At 39.6% G+C, this 18,242-nt stretch overlaps 1 long non-coding RNA gene across 1 annotated transcript in view; it reads right to left on the reverse strand.

The window, feature by feature from the left end:
- Nucleotides 1-6,000, reverse strand: part of LOC125091856 (uncharacterized) — a 37,067-nt gene extending 31,067 nt beyond the window's left edge. Inside the window, exon 1 of the long non-coding RNA XR_007124768.1 lies at nucleotides 5,890-6,000. This is a non-coding gene — a long non-coding RNA (uncharacterized LOC125091856). The remainder of the gene's footprint in view (nucleotides 1-5,889) is intronic.
- Between the last annotated feature and the right edge of the window lie 12,242 nt (nucleotides 6,001-18,242).

The following is an 18,242-nucleotide window of genomic DNA, read 5'->3' on the forward strand; positions in this document are numbered from 1 at the left end:
GCATGATCTCATTCGATCCTTACAACAGTCCTAAGTATACAGTACTGTTATTTTCTCCATTTTACAGATGGGGAAAACAGAGGCTGAAGAGGGTTAAATGGCTTGCCCAAGTCCAAAAAGCAGAACCTACATCCTCTAAACCAAAGCCCCCTTCTCAACCAATGTGGCACACACTTCCTCTTTAGGTAGAGGTTACAAATGAGGACTGGTTATATAGAACTGCTTGGGGGGGGGTCAATAATTTCTTTCAAATTTAAGAGTTCTGTGTAACTGCGTATCAGATACATGTATGGCTTACCAAAGCTCTCCCAGTTTTCTGTTTTCAAATATGAAAGGAAATAATGGGAACACTTAGTGTCCCCCCTTATATTAAAAATCAATTTCTTTAAACCATGGAGAAAGACCCAATGGCCCATGTATTCTCAAAGGCAAAGTCAGGCCTCCACCAAAGAAAAGCTCTTTTTCAGACACTTTGCCCTCCTGTGACACGGTGATGGCAGACACGAGTGCTCACCGTATGCCACACTCACCGAGCAGCTCTCAGCGGAGGCAAATATCAACCCCATGCCCTCCAAGCCACATTTATTAAGCAGCCTATCATGAAAGAAAAGCCCCCAAAATGCCGTTCTCCTGGGGGATTTACAGCCGACTGCATTAACGGGCAGCTGCGAACACAAAACTCCCCAGCTTCGCAGGCGCTCCTTGGGAAATGCCGAGCTGGGTCTCCTTGAGGAAGACGGTCATTCCGAGAACAGGCCGAAACAGAAATCCTAGGAAAGACCTGGAAAATGCTCCCATCACCGTGAAAAGCAAGAGTGAGTCATAATTAAAACAAAGAGAAAGGAAAATTGAGGCAGAGGCTCCTGCCGTGAGTGATGGAGCGCCAGTCACAGCTTCTAACTGGAGACTGGGAGGCGCGATCTCCACTCCCTACCCTGCCCACTGAGTAACATTTACAGCTATTACTTTCTTGCTGTTTGTAGCAAATATTTATAGATGTCTAGAGAATCCACCCAATATAGAAAAGGGCCTATTGTTTTGGCTTTCTTACTGCTAAGCTCTTGATATTTTAGGAGAGTCATTGAACTTCCCGGTATAACTTGTTTTCTTCGTGAACTAGTATCCCCCGAAGATAAGTGAGTTGGCGGGGCATGCACGAAAGTATCTGTAAATCCAGTGCCTAAATGGCATTTGTGCTTATCAGCCTTTGAAGGAGAAGGGGGCCGCCTAGCTGTAAAGCATTTCCTCCAGTTTAAATCTGTCCTGGCCTCATCTTACACACACACGCAAGCATGCACACACGCGCATCTTGCAATTTGGCATTTTTTGAGAAAGGGGACAAAAAAGCAGATTTATTTTTGCAAGCTAACAAGTGATATTTCTCCAAGAGAGCTCCCATGATCTGTTTGCCCGCGATGAAAAGTTGCTTTCATCCCACACAGTCCAACCTTATTCTCAGGTTGCTGAAATAATGAGCAGCATTAAGTGAGTCAAAATCAGCACCAAGACCCATAACCACACTTGGTCCCCAGGCGACTAGGAGCCTCACTGGGAATGGCAGTGCCCCCTCTAGCCAGTGCCCTCCCCCACCCCCAGCACCGACAAAAGCCCCAGTGAGTGCCGTCAGAGAACAGCATGGGTCAGTAATCCCTCCAGCACTTCTCACCAGGAGAGAAGAACAAGTCTTTCTCTCACATCTCTCCCATGGTCCCCCTCCTGCCTCTGCTGCCAAGTGGCCGGTACATGAGTTAATGAGACAGCACTTAAGGACTCCACCTGTCACCCCACACAGGGGCAGCCCTCCTCTTAGCCCCGTGATCAGTTCGCTGGTCACAGTCCGTTCACCGCAGTCATTCCACAAGTGTATCTCAAGTGCCTCGTCTGTGACAGGCCATGTGCGACAGGTTAGGGTTAAACGTGACATCATCATCCCTAAACGTGTGGTTTCTGAACCTCAAAGAACTGGCCTTTGAGTGGGAGAGATGACCAGCTAGACGAGCAATGCCAACAGCAGGGACTGCAGGGAACAACGTAAGGAAGGCTCTGAAAGCACATGCGCAGGGCAGCTAACCTACCTGACCATAGCAGAGGCTTGTTAGAGAAAGTGTGTCTAAACTGAGAACCAGAGGATGAGTACAGGTCCTTACATGAATGTGCCCGAAGTGTGCCAGGCAGAAGGGATGACATCAGTGAAAGGTCAGGAGAGAAGGAGTACAAGTATGATGCAGTGACAGGAAGTTCACTATGTCTGACATGTGGGGTGAAAAGGGGCCGTGGCTTACCACACTTCCTTCCATAGTTCATTCTCCTACTCTCCACACCATGTGCTCCCTCACACTTCAGAGTGTCCCCAAATGCAACACTCAAGACTTCCCCCTCAACTCTCAGAACGTGATATCACCCACTGTTTTATAGATGAAGTAGAGGCCACGAGACAAGAACTCCACTTTCTGACCAAACACAGAAACCTACAGGCACCTGTGCCCATTCTGAGTGCTTTCCTCAGTCTGACCCTCTACAATAAGATTGAGGCCTGCCTTCCACAGGAGGCCAATCCCTTGATGCTTTAGATCCCATTTTCCTCTGCCACACCCCTACACTGAAACTTACTTTCTTCCTCCTCCCTCATATATCCAGCCCCCTCTCTCAAATAGACAGTTCCCATTAGGTCTCCAACATGCTCAAATTTCTCCCATTAAAAACAACAACAACAACAACACCTCCTTCTAACCCATAAGCTCCAAGTAAATAGTGACTTATCTCCATCTTCTGCTTCAAAGCAAAAACTTCTCCCAAGAGTTGTCTATGTGTATAATCTCTGTCTGTTCATCTTCCGGTCGTTCTCCAATTCATTCTAATCTGCCTACCACCAGGTGACTCCTACTAAAGTCACTAATGACATCCATGTTGCTAAACTCCAAGGGGACATTTTTCAGTCTTCAGCTTCTTTGGCATCTCGAGAACATGTGACACTATGATCCAATCAGTGTCTAATACTCTCAGTCCATGGTTTCTACAGCGCACACTCTTCTCCTGGTTTCCTCTTACTTTTCTGTTCATTCCTTCCAAGACTCCTTTTCATAGTTTATCCTCTACCAGGCCATTAAATGTCTGGATTCTTCAAGACATGGTTTTGGGCCCTCTTTTATCCCAGTTCTCTTGGTGTAAAATGATAACCCTGATTTTGATTACCATCTTTATACAGATAGCTCATAACTTTCTATCTCCAATACAAAGCTACTGTAGGTTCCAAAGCTGTGTCTACATACATCCACCTGCCTGACATTTGGCTGAGCTGTCTCAGGTGCCCCTCAAATGCTACATGTCCAAAACTGAACTCAGAACCTCCCATGCCCTTCCTTCCACACAAACACATACCCAAACATGGTCCTCTTCAAGTATTTCCCACCTCAGCAAATGGTACCACTATCCATCCATTTTCTAAAACCTGTATGACAGGAATCATCTTTTACATTTCCCTTTCATTCCCTGCTTTCAACTTATTACTGAATCCAATTAATTTTGCCTCTCACATGTCTGTTGGAACTATACCTTCCCCATCAATTCAGCTGCTACCGTCCTACCACAAGCTATCACCATCTGTTAAGTAGACGGTCACATTAACCTCACTGCATCCTCTCTTAACTTGGTCCAGAGATTGATCTTTTCAAAACATAAACCAAGACTGAAGTGCTGGCCAAGCTGAAATAAGCCTACCACTGTCTCCTCCCCCAATGGCGATAACTAAATATTCCAGATATAAAAGGCACTTTCCCAAGGACTCTGTAAAGTAAACAACAGCAAGAAAATTTGGGAGAGAAGTCCAAATTTAAACAATTGGCCCATATGGTAACAAGTTTCCACATACTTCCCCCACTTATCTCCCTCAGCTTTGACACTAGTTACAAAACTGTGCAGCGGATCCTTCAACAAAACCTCTAAGAGAAATTCCATATTCCTGATCAGAGGACCAGGGAAAGGGATGTTTGCGAGTAGAATGGTATAGGAGAATTCTTATTTTTTTTTCCTTTTTTTTCTCCTTGCCTTTCTCTGTGGAGAACCTACTATGCGTCCACATGACAGAGAGCCAAAACTCCAAGAGAAACTTTCTGACAAAAGAGTAAGAAAAATAAGTCTACAGCGTGAATACTGTGGAAAAATCCTTGGTTACTCTGCCCCCTTCCCCTTCTCTCTCTCTAAGGTAGCAGCACAGAAAATTAAAACTTGAAGAGAAATGCTGTCTTTCTGGCCAAGTGACCATAGTGAGGGGTGTCTCAGATCCACAGGGTATGACAAGAATCCTGGAAAGGAGAGATGCTTTCCCTTAACTTTGGGAAGGGGATCCTTTAACTTTGTGTATAAGTTCCTCCCCTGTACTTGTGCGGGACTGACCCAAAGCAGCTAAGATGTAAAGAACCTGAAAAACATTATCAATCAACTTGACCTAATTAACATTGATAAAGCACTCCATCCCAAAACAGCAGACGCCATGGTACACCTCTTAGAAACACTCCTTGACCTTTGGTCTAGGCAATGATTTCTCAGATGTGACACCAGAAGTACAAGTACAAAAGCAAAAATAAACGAACGAGACGACATCAAACTAAAAAGCTTGTGCAAAGCAGAAACAATTAACAAAAGAAAGAAGCAACTTACAAAAGGGGAGAAAAAATTATAAAACCATGTATCAGATAAAGGGTTAAAATCCAAAATACATAAGGAATTTCTACAGCTCAATAAAAAAAGGCAGAATCTTATTTTAAAAATAGGCAGAGGACCTGAATAAGACATCCTCCCAAGGAAGACATACAAATGGCGAAGAGACGCATAAAAAGATGCTCAGTATCACTAGTCATTAGCGAAATGCAAGGCAAAACCACAATGAGCTATCACCTTACACCGACTAGGAAAATTATGACCAAAAAGATTAGACTTGGCACATGCTGGTGAGGATGTGATTAAAAGAGAACCCTCGTGCGGGGTTAATGGGAATGTAAATTGGTGTAACCACTGTGTAAAATAGTATGGACAGTCCTCAAAAAGTTAAAGATAGAACTGCCATATGATCCAACATCCCACATCAGTGAACATTATCCAAGGGAAATTAAATCACTAACTCAAAGACACATCTGCACCCCCATGTTCACTGCAGCATTAATATTCAAAATAACCAAGACATGGAAACAACCTAAGTTTCCATGGACGGATGAGTGGATAGAGAAAATGTGATCTGTATATGCAATGAAAATTATTCATCCATAAAAAGAAGAAAATCCTGCCATTTGTGACAACATGGATGGACCCTGAAGGCATCACGCTAAGTGAAATAAGTCAGACATGGAAAGACCTGTACTGTATGATCTCATGTCTATGTGGAATCTAAAAAAAAGCTGACCTCAAAAGCAGAGAGTAGAATGGTGGTCGCCAGGGGCTGGGAAATGGGGAGATGTTGGTCAATGGGAACAAACTTCTAGTTTTAAGATAAATGAGTTCTGGGGATCTAATCTACAGCATGATGACTATTGTTAACTATACTCTGTTACAGCTGCTGAGAGAGTATATCTTACATGTTCTCACTACAAAAAAAAATAGCAGTTATGCGAGGTGATGGATATGTTAACTAACCTTATTATGGTCATCATTTTGCAATATATATGTATACCAAGTCATCAGTGTGCACACCTTAAATTGGTCCAGTGTTACGCATCAATTATAACTCAGTACAGCGAGGGGAGGGGGAGGGGAAGCAATGACTAAAACAAAATACCTGATAATACCAAGTGCCAATGAGGATGCAAGGCAACCGGAACTCACATATCGCTGGTGAGAATGCAACATGGCACCACTGCTCTGGAAAGCGGTTTGGCAGCTTCCAATAAATATACTTACCATAGCTTGTCTAGTTTAAGAGCAGGAATGGGGATGAAGGAGGCTTGGAAAAAGACATGACCAGCACTGGTCAAAGAGGCCAGAAAGTTCACGATGTTCAGGGAGGCTTTGAAGCAGCTGAGCCTAGATGAACAAGAAGACAAGTATAATAAGATCTGGGAATAAGAGAGCGAATGAAGAGCATATTGCACACATAGAGGAAAGTGAAGGAGTTCACAGTTAAAGAGGCAATGTCCCAGGAATCAAAATCAAGATCTTGAGCTCACTAGGTCTTAAGATGATAAAATCCCAGGTGTATCTGGCTTTGGTCCTAGTGCCCAAAGAGATAATGTGTTTTGCTATAAATTGTGAAGATTTAAAGTGGCTTACCGGGACATTTTATTAGACTTGGTGTGACCAGTTCCTGCGTATAGTTACAAATTATAATTTCTTTGGCAGTCTTTTTCCCATTTATTGCCTACTCTAATTTACATTTTGTGTATGGAAGTAGTCCCAAATATTTACTGCAGACTCATCATTAAAAACATATAATATCTTCAATAGGTTAAAATTAATTTACTTGTAATATAATATTATATTTATATATAATATTATATATGATATATATAATATTATAATATAATAAACATATATGTAGAGCTGAGAATGTCATATACATCATAGCTTTCCCCAAAACAGAAATTATTTTAAAAGAGATAAACATTGTAAAAGCAATATTTTGAAGTAATTTTTATGTCATTTCTTTTTTTTAAGATTTTTTTTTTTAAGATTTTTTTTTTTTTTAATTTATTTGCCAGAGAGAGAGAGGGAGAGAGAGCAAGCACAGGCAGACAGAATGGCAGGCAGAGGCGGAGGGAGAAGCAGGCTCCCTGATGAGCAAGGAGCCCGATGCGGGACTCGATCCCAGGACGCTGGGATCATGACCCGAGCTGAAGGCAGCTGCTTAACCAACTGAGCCACCCAGGCGTCCCTATGTCATTTCTTAATGGTACCAAAACCTTGTTTCTCTCCCCAAAATATTATCATACTATAACTGTTCTGGGAAAAGTGATATGATTGAATAAGCTTCACCTTTTTAAATCTTGGTTTAACACCTTTACTGTAGCAATCTGAAGTTCTGATTGTAAGTTCAGTTTATTATAATTCTTAGTTTTAATAGCTGCTGTAACTGAAAAAGACATATCATACAAATATGTACTTAGAAATGAAAGAAATGCTTCACTGCCCATGCTTACCAAATTATTGTATTTGCTTTCTTTTCCCAATAACCAATTATACACAGTGGCTTCAGGGGCAACAGACCAATAAATTTCTACCTTCCTTAATGCTATTCGTTATCCTTGCAAACTATTCAGAATGTGCCAAATCTTTGTATCTTTAACAAACTGTTACAAATCCCACCAAAATTCCTTTCTGAAAAAATTTCAAGGTGTTGAAAAATTCTGTTTCAACAGAATTCAACTTTATTTTTATAAACTTTAGTAGTTAGCATACAGTGCAATATTGCTCTCTAGAGTAGAGTGTACTGATTCATCAGTTACATACAACACCCAGGGCTCATCACAATAAGTGCTCTCCTTAATCCCCATCACCCAGGGCACTTGGGGTCCTGGGATCAAGTCCTGCGTCAGGCTCCATGCTCATCAGGGAGTCTGCTTGAGGATTTCTCTCCCTCTCCCTCTGCCGCTCTCTCTCTCTCTCTTTCTCAAAATGAATATTAAACCTTGAAAAAAAACTAAAGATTGATTTTAAAAATATCCATCACCTATCGAGCCCATCCCCCACTCACATCCTTCCATCAATTGTCCCTTTGTTCTCTATTGTTAAGAGTCTCTTATGACTCGTTTCCCTCTCTCCTTTTTTTCTTTTCTCCCTTCCTGTATGTTCATCTGGGTTTTTTTCCCTTAAATTCCACATATGAGCAGGGTCATATGGTATTTGTCTTCCTCTGACTTACTTCACTTAGCATCATATACTCTAGCTCCATCCACATTGTTGCAAATGGCAAGATTTCATCCTTTTTGATGGCTGAGTAATATTCCATTATATATAAATACCACAACCTCCTCATTCATCCATCAGTCAATGGGCATTTGGGCTCTCTCCATAGTTTGGCTATTGTTGATAGTGCTGCTATAAATATCGGGGTGCATGTACCCCCATCAAATCTGTGTTTTTGTATCCTTTAGGTAACTTTATATTGAATATATAGATTGTATGTGGGTGTACGTGCAGGCACTTAAATACTAGGAAGTATTCTACTGTCAGATCTGATTAGGCATCACTGTTCACACTCCACAATGAGGCTAAGGAAGAACTCACACAAGGATTAAAAGAATCTATTCTGCCATTTTCTCACAGTTTGCTTACACCTGCATTCAGAATAGTCTCTGAATCCTCTGTTTCTTAGTAAGATTTCTTTCAATCTACTGGTCTATTTGGAGGCAAACAGACTAGTTAATATATAATATAGTTAACATATAGTCTATATATCTACTGAACAGGACACAAGTCAACTGAAATACATGAAAGACTGAAACAACAAATGAGGGAGTCACCATCAAGCCCCTTTGGAATTCTCTCTTCCTCCTGGATCCCCCTTGGCCAAACAGTGCTCGTAATCATTTCATATGTGAACTGAATGGAGGCATCTATGTCAACTTGTATACTTATATATACTTTCTTCCTTATTTTATAAGGAACTGAACAGAGGCATCTATGTCACCTTATATACTTACATACTTTCTTCCTTATTTGATACAAAAAAATAAGTAGAAACAGAAACTATGTTTTCATTCCACACCATACTCGGTGATGCCCACATCCCATTATGGAGAAATTCATGAAATATATAATAGCAAATCCATTTAAAGGAACACTTTACAATCAATAAAATAATGTGACAGAAAAATAATTCAAAACAGGGAAACACAATATGCCATTAGAATGAAAAGGAGTTTACCAACAGTATTTTGCATACTGGTTGGAGAGAGGAAATATGTTTATATTTGGGTGAATATAGGTAAAGAAAAGTTACTAGAAGCATATATACCAAAATATTAATTTCTACATATTCCTGCATGTTTTCTTTTTTTTTATATTTTCCAAAATATCTGCAACCATTTTGTAATCTAAGGAAGGCATATTATTTTTTACTAAAAAGTATGTCTTATCTTTCTTATTTCATAACAGGACTGTTATGAAATACAATGACCGTACCATGTTCATTCCATTCATTCATCAAAAGACTAACAGCCTGCTCTGTATCATGCACTGCTTAAGACCACAGAGAACACAATGATGAGCAGGAACAGACTGTTCCCGCCCTCATGAAGGACAAACAATGATCAATGGAGGAAAAACACAGCAACAGTAAGAACTATGAAAAGACAGTATACAGTGCTATAAAACTCCAAAAAGGGAAACCTCACCTAGAACAGAGGGGGGAAAGATGCTGCCAAGTATTGGTGAATGCCCAGACCTCTTATTTAAAACATTTTAAAGGAGGGATGGCTGTGTAGCTCAATCAGTTAAGCACCCAACTCTGGATCTCAGCTCAGGTCATGATCTCAGGGTTGTGAGATGGAGCCCTGCATCCGGCTCCATACTGAGTGTATTGTGTGCTTAGGATTCTCTCTTCCTCTCCCTCTGCCCCTCCTCCCTGCCCATACGTGCACACTAACGCTCTTGGCACACTTGCTCTCTCTCTCTCAAATAAATAAAAAAATAGACATCTTTTTTTCTTTTTTTTTTTAATATTCCATCCATTTATTTGACAGAGAGAGAGGCAGGTAGGCACAAGTAGGCAGAGAGGCAGGCAGAGAGAGAGGGAAGAAGCAGGCTCCCCGTCAAGCAGAGAGCCCGATGCGGGGCTTGATCCCAGGACCCTGAGATCAAGACCTGAGCCGAAGGCAGAGGCTTTAACCCACTGAGCCACCCAGGCGCCCCACAAATAGACATTTTAAGTGAAAATGCTATCACTTTTCATTAAAAGCCAAACTGTAATAATCCGTGGGTTACGTGTGGAATTCTATTAGTGATGTCTCTAGTCCTACCTATTAGGATGAATAATAAACAGTTGCTTGAACTTCTCAAAGTGTCAGATAATGATCAACCTGATGACAGAGTCCTCTGGCAAAATCATTTTATTTTAAATAATTTTTATGCCCTCTCATGGTCTTTCCAAAAGGAAAAAATCAAAAGCAACCTTTTAATCTAACCATAAGAAATTATGAGAAGACAGAAATTCTAACAGATATAGAAATTCTAGTGAGCCAATCCCCAGAGAGATGGGTCCCCTTTACTGTGTTTCCTTGGTTACCACTAAAAAATTGGTGAAAGATATTTGAGAACAGTCAGATTTAATGTGAAAGATGTGACAAGACAAAATGGAACTGACTTTAGACAGAGTTAGACAGACACTGTCAATTTCATGGTCCTGCCCTTCCCAATTTATACTTTTCACCAATGTGCAAATGACTTAAAAAGAGAAACAAAAATTTGGCTTCTATATGGCACTCTCAAAAAATGCTAGACAACTATAAATTAGTACATATTATCACCTCATCTGGTTTTCTAATATTGCTCTCTTAAAGCATTTTAGAGGGTCAGTGATTTTCCAATTCCTTAAATCATTTCTGCCAACATTGTCACTTGCAATAAATCGCTAGAAGCCTAAATCTGCCATGTTCCTTTTCTTGATGAAAATGTAAATCTTTCCAAACATATTGATTTTATCATTGTAAAAACAGAGCATACTGTCTCGTATTTTGCAAAGCTCTAATTCACACTGCACGATGGGAATTTTAAAGAGAGATGCCACCACTCTGCTCACCATCATCATCATCTCTCCTCTCTGGAGAAGTGAAATGGTCCTGGGCAATGCACCAGATCACACCTGCGATACACACCCGAGGTACTGGCCACTCTTTTAAGAAGACTTCATGATTAGAAACCCACGTGACAGACAGCACTGTGACACTGTGGATGGCTGAGCTCCTGAATTTGGGGGCAGAAATGAAAGTTGATTAGTGTCTGTTTCCTCTTTGGGTAAAGAAAGATGATGCTAAGGCAATTCTTTTTCCTGCCTTTCCCAGAAAGATGAGAGAAAAGTCAGAGTGTCATAGTTAACAACTCTCTCAGCTCCATTACTGCTGGCCTAGCATCTGAGAGAGGTAAATGATTTCACTGATTAGAAAATGAATCTTGAAAATGCAAGAGCTGCACAGAATACTGGTCCAGAATTGTACAGGTATTTGAATGAATACTAGAGAATAAATTCATTTAAAATTACCAACCACAAAAATGTACTATTAAAGATGCGCATTTTGGTCCAATGATCATCATTGATAATATCATTAAATATTCTTTCATGGTACTAACTTCAAGAATAGTTAGGATATTTAAATATGCACATTATTAAAAATTAGAAATCCAGGGCACCTGCGTGGCTCAGTTGGTTAGACGGCTGCCTTCAGCTCCAGTCATGATCCCAGAGTTCTGATATTAAGCCCCACATCTGTCTTCCTGCTCAGCAGAGAGTCCGCTTCTCTCTCAACCCCTCACCCCACTCGTGCTCTCTCTCACTCGTTTTCTCTCTCTCAAGTAAATAAATAAAATCTTTAAAAAGAACTAGAAATCTAGCTCAACCCATAGGAATAGATATGCCTTATTTCTACAAATGAGCCCCTTTTGGGGGGTGGAGGAAGTCTGTATCTTAATAGTATAACAAAGAAGCTGTAAGCGTGAAATGTTGATAGTGATGGTCATACTGACATTTCTATAATACATTGGATGTGATAATATGAGGAATTAGCTGCTCCCTGGGTATAAGGTAGACATTTTGAGAAGTGCATTAACTTGTTCTGGCTACTAGTGTACCATTTAGTAAATTGTATCTCCAGGGCATTAAATAGCATCATAATGGTCAGGAACAAAGTTGGGAAAATGGGAAATGCATTCTCTGCTGTGCTGAATAGTTCATTCACCCCATGAAATCTGGCCCAATGATCATTTAATCCAGTATTTGAGAATGTCTAATCTGGTATGCAAAATGTGCATAGTACATACCTTAGTCTTTGGTGCACTGAGACAAATATTACCATTTGGTAAGACATTTCTACATATAATACCCAGGAAAGACATTGGATCACAAAGGCTGCACAACACATGGTTAGAACTCATGCATTTTGTTTCCAAACCCTATCAGTCATTCCTTTTGTCTTCCTATTCCTTTCTGGAGGAAGTGACAAGATTATTTCCTCAGGATTCTTTCCTCACTCAGGGAGGACCAGGTAGAAACATCATCCAAGAGACACGGCCACAAAGAAAAGTCCGTGGACTACCAGTTACAGTTGTGCTGCCTGCCTTAATCAAAGTTCTTATGTATCCACCGAGACGTGCCAAACTAGACTTCTTTCATGGTTTATAGATCAAATAATATCAAAGAAAGATAAAATATAGCTCAGGTGAATAAAAAAGGTTAAAAAGGAGTAAGATCACAAAAACATCATAAATATGAAAAATTTTATACACACAAACACACACACACCACTCTTGATGGTGAAGTTACACTGGTGACCAAGGCTACGAATTCAGATAAGAAAACCAAGGCTAGCCATGGAGGTGTGGAGTCAGAATTCTAATACAAGAAGGGGCCTCAAGGAGTTTCTTTTTTTTTTAAGATTTTGTTTATTTATTTCAGAGAGAGAGCATGAGAGAGTGGGGATAGAGAGGCAGAGGGAGAAGCAGTCTCCCCACTGAGCAAGGAGCCCGATGCGGGACTTGATCCCAGGACCCTGGGATCACGACCTGAGCCAAAGGCAACCTGAGCCAAAGGCAGACACTTCACCAACTGAGCCACCCAGACGCCCAGAAGTTTCTTTTTCAATCGCATTACTTATCAAACAAAGAAGCTGAGGCTCAGAGGGCCAAAGAATTTATTCAAAGTCACAAGGATCCCTAGTTAACAGGGATAGGACTAGAAATGCATATTAGCTCTGTCTTTTCCTCTTTAGCATTAAACAATGGCAGTGAAATGCATAAATTGAGGAAATTGGTTCCTGGTCCTAAAGAAGCTGAGCCGTTCTTCTGACAGAGTTTGAAGATCTTAAACTCCCTCAAGGACGCTATGCCATACTAAAAAAAAAGGAAGGGGAGTCCATAACGCATATGTATTTATATATAATCTTTAAAACACAATTCTAATATATTAGTAAATTCCCTGATATGCAAACTCAAATGCTACGTGAGACAATGCAGTTTTATGACTCTGTTGCTATACTGTGTATTTAGCCCAGGAAAACAAACAAAACAATACTGTTCTGTGAACAGAGCCACCAGATTGTATTATTTAATACTCCTGATAGATGACAGTCATTTTTGCAAGTGGCATCTGGCCAAGATTGCAGGTCTCCAAGAGTGTCTCAACTGCGCTCAATCATTGCATCTCCCTCTATTAAAAAACTGTATTGAGATTTCTAGAACCCACAGCAATCAATCTGCTTGATTAATGAAATTTTTTTAAAGCTTTTGTTTTCCTGGCACGGGCTCTCAAAAAAATTAGATGCTCATTTCCTCCTCTATTTGTGGTTGCTAGGAAAGAGAGATTTGGAGATAAATATTTATTATCTTCCCATTCCTCTCTCCCTTATGGTGGGGTTATTGCTTTATTCAGTTCCAGAGCTAAGGAAAATGTCTGCCATGTCATTAATAATAAACAAAGCTGTAGTGTGTGTGTAATAATGAATTAAGCTCATCCCAGCCCATCTGTGCATCACCATTCACTGGTATCCTATCAAACAAAGGTTCTACAGAATCCACAGGTCCTTGGTCCTCTCGTTATCGAAGTAATCTGTCGGAGGAGGCAATTTAAGTTGTAAAATATTATTATACAAAGTGAACAACCTCTGCTCCCAAAGAAATGTATGGCAATGAAGCAAAATTCTAGCTAGGATTGCCCTAGGGTTGGGGGTGGGTGGAAAGGAAAAGTCAGCAATGCTCATTTGATAATGGAGAATCAACATAGCAGTGTCCCTATGGAAATTAAGCAGCTGGAGAGGGGCAAGGATCAGTCCGAACTTGTTCACTTTCTCCATTTCTTAGCCAATTTAGAATGGCTTCCTCAAGGCTGGTGAGCCTTTTCCAAAATGCTTCATAAAAATTTCACTAACAAAATTCCTACACTTTCCCTTCATTAATTGTTCCCTAGCAAATAGCACTGTATTTATTGTTCTCTGCCTCTATTCTCTTCTAGAAAAAGGCAGCCATACTTCCTTGACCTGTTGCTAACATAAAGGATCCCCTCAATCCGTGCTTCGCAGACTTTAATGAGCATATGGTCTGCTGAGGAATCTTGTTAAAATGCAGATTCTGATTCAGTAGGTCTAAGCAGGTCCTGAGCTTGTGCATATCTAGCATGGTCTTGACTGACACCAGTGCTGCTGTCTGCAGACCTCCCTTCCAGTAGCAAGACCCTAACAATTCGCCTCTCCCTTTAACACTTCCAAGAGTCAAGCAAAGACAATATATTAAGAAGCCCACATAGGGGCACCTGGGTGGCTCAGTGTGTTAAGCCTCTGCCTTCAGCTCAGGTCACGATCTCAGGGTCCTGGGATTGAACCCCACATCGGGCTCTCTGCTCAGCGGGGAGCCTGCTTCCCCCCCCACCCTCTCTCTGCCTTCCTCTCTGCCTACTTGTGATCTTTCTCTATCAAATAAATAAATAAAATCTTTGGGGAAAAAAAAGAAGATGACCACATAAACAAAGGCAGTATTTTAAAATATGTTACATATTTTTAAATAGATGACTTTGATGTTTCCATCCAGGGTTGCCTCTCAACATGTTGTTTCTCTAAATTATAACACCCCCTGACCAGACACATAGATTAGCCACAACAACTAGTCAAGTAAATATCAATGTGCTCTTGTGAATTGTCCTGCTATAAAGGTATTCTTCCACTGTTTGCTATCAGTACGCTTCCTCCTCAACTAGATGATAGGCTCCTAAAACCACAAGAGACATCTACTAGTCTATCTTCACAGCCCCTTGCTAAGCATGTTGTCAAATGCAATGCAACCAATGTTACTGAATACCTACTATACAGTCAGCACCAGGCTGAGCACTGGAAGAGATGCTGAAAGGAAGCAGAAAACAACAAGCTCCCAAGGAGTTCAGTAGTAAGTGTGGTAGTCTTCCTGAATCACTTCAATATGGCATGGTCAGAAAGCTAGCTAAAGTCAATACTACCTAGTCAAGATCATAATATGGCAAAAAGGCAAAGATATTCATTTCCAATTCTAACATTTTAAAATCCAAGTCTCCTCCCATGGGAACTCCATATAACCCTTTTCATTCTTTGGAAACTTTACATAAACTTCAAGACCCATAACTTCTTTGTGAAACCAATGCTCTGTTGTCTTTTATACACCACTAAGTGCATTTCAACTGACCAGAGGTAAACAAATGAAAAAATGGAAATAACAACAAAAGGTATTCTTAATTCCTGAGAAGATCTGACAGCTCTAATATGGATGGATTCTACACCACTGGAGTGGAAAGCTTTCACAAACAATCAAAAGAAAGATGTTTTCTCCTACTTCGTACTTAGCAATCCAGTCACAGCGAGATTAAAAATATAATTTCCATATTCCTTATCTAAGGGGACTCAATCAAGCAAGACTCCTTTCAATCCTCATTGGGACAGGAAGGAACAGATGTAAAAACATCTGCCCTGCTTCAAATGATGAAAACACCACCGTGATATCAAAGACAGCGCTGGGTCACTTCACAAAAGTCTCCAGTTGCAACATGAAAGTGTTTCATCGACTGTCATTGTGGTGAAAATCAAGAATGGTACAAACTAACGTTTTAATTATTCAACCTGAAAACCTAGTTATTGGTCTTTGTTCCATCTCACAGCATTATCACTGATATCCCTAACTGACACTTCCTTATGTGCCTGTTGGGGGACTAAAAAAATGCTTGAATACTTGACATTTTTGGTGCAGCAACAGTGACATCCAGTGGGTAGCAAGATTAACCCCAAAATTCTGTGTAAACTCAATGAATGAGGGTTAGGATAGCCCAAGAAATGTTTTTGGTTATTCATGGTCATTTGGTATAAAAACCATACGCTTTGAACTTCCTTGGGACAACATTCTATTTAGTTGTCATGGTAGTTAACAGATAAAGCAAAGTTGTCCCTCATCTAACAGACCATAACATTGCTACAGTTTCTTCCCAAGTCAATGTCTCTCATTGCAGAGAAAGAAACTGTTAGCCAGAAAAGTCTTATTAATTTTACAAATAATATCCTTTCCGTATTTGCTTAGATTCTCAGTTATTTAACTTAATGAAATTTACCACCTGAAATTCTACCAATTACCAAAAATTTCATAAAATTTAAGTGAAGAAATGTAATGATTAGGTTTTCTTTTTGTCTATTTTCTTTCCATATATTCTATGTATATACTTACAAATATATTTATATAATATATTATATATATTGTAAATACATATATTTAAAATAAATCTGCACTTCTTGTTCAGTAGATGGCTAATAGAATTATACAATACAAATACAACATTCATGGAATTCCAGACTTTATTTTAGTAATCTGTTTCTATCACTACGACAAACCATTGTTCACATTTCAGTTTTAAGTCATTAGGTATACTTCGATCAAACTTCTGGCAAATAGACACCAAAAAGGTGTAACAGTTTTGAAAAAAATAACTGCTCCTCAGGTAGGGTCCCTTGGTCCTAATGGAAAGAAGTTAACTACTGAGACCCTGTGAATCTTTCAGAAAAGACACAGATACTGCTGAAATCCCTCTGAAAGTGGAACTAGATTTTAAGGTGTTTTGTGGAGGAAGACAAAGAAACCAATGAATCTGATCCAGTAGCCCAAATGGGTTCCCTTTGCAAGAAAGAAAACCAGGCTACAAAACAAAAGAGAGTACTTAGCGATTCATCTGTGTATACCCCAAAAAAGTGATCCACCAAAAAAACAAGATTAGATTCATTGTATAGAAAAACCAAATCTATACACTTTCAAAAGCAGCAGGAGGCTCAGAATTCCTGGGCTCTGCTATTAACACAAGAGGTTTCATAAGGCATTGGAATAGGCCCATCAAATCTTTTAGACAAACTAAATGACAGCGTATGATAATACATGCCAAAAAAAAAAAAAAAAGCAAAGAAAGTCAGAACAATGCACGGAAACAAAAACATAAAAGGGTTACTCCTAAGACATTTAGCCTATTAAGCCCACATTATCCAATATGGCAGCCAACAGCTACCCGTGGCTGAGCATGTGAAACATGGCCAGTGCAGGTTGAGATGTGTTGGAAGTGTAAAATATATACTGGATTTTGAAAACGTAGTATAAAAAATATATATAAAATAACTTTGATAATTTATCATTACATATTAAAATGATAACACATTGGATGTGTTTAGTTAAATAAAATATCAAAATTACTTCACCTTTTCCTTTTGACTTCTTTAATCTGGCTATTAGTAAGATTAAAAGTACATACGTGGTTTGCATTGTATTTCTATTAGTGCTTCTCTAAGCAAATATGCAAGAATGAACATGTTACTTCACATAACAATCTCTATCATCATTTTATATACCATACCGTCTTAATGTATTTACCCACTCCTGGACTGTCCTGGCCTTCTCAAATTCACGTACATGATTTAAATAATAGTTTAAATTAATGATTATATTTTCCATTTATCTTACAGGTACAGTATAAATAGAAAAGTTTAATTCACCAGTTAAATTTGCAAATTCTGGGAGACAAACCATAAGAGACTCTTAATCTCACAAAACAAACTGAGGGTTGCGGGTTGGGGGGGGTGGGGGGAGCGGGGTAGGGAGAGGGTGGTGGGGTTATGGACATTGGGGAGGGTATGTGCTATGGTGAGTGCTGTGAAGTGTGTAAACCTGGCAATTCACAGACCTGTACCCCTGGGGCTAATAATACATTGTATGTTAATTTAAAAATCTAAAAATTTAAAAAAATTTTGCAGATTCTGAAACCAAACTGGCTAAATTCAAATCCCAGTTCTGTCTCTTACTACCTTACTATGGCCAAGTTACTCAAACCTTCTGTGTCTCATTTTCTTCAAATATAAAATGAGAATAACAATAGAATTATTGAGGGGATAAAACAAGCTAAAATATTAAATGGTTCCCAACATTTCTCAGCTTCTAGAAAACATTATTAATTATATAATTGATTTATTCTTTTTAAGTGACAGCTTAAAAGAGAACCATGAACATCTGACACCTTCACGTATTCTTGAAACTTTAAAGAAGCTCTGTATGCATTTAACATTTCA

This window comes from Lutra lutra, chromosome X, assembly GCF_902655055.1.
Source record: "Lutra lutra chromosome X, mLutLut1.2, whole genome shotgun sequence".
NCBI lineage: Eukaryota > Metazoa > Chordata > Mammalia > Carnivora > Mustelidae > Lutra > Lutra lutra.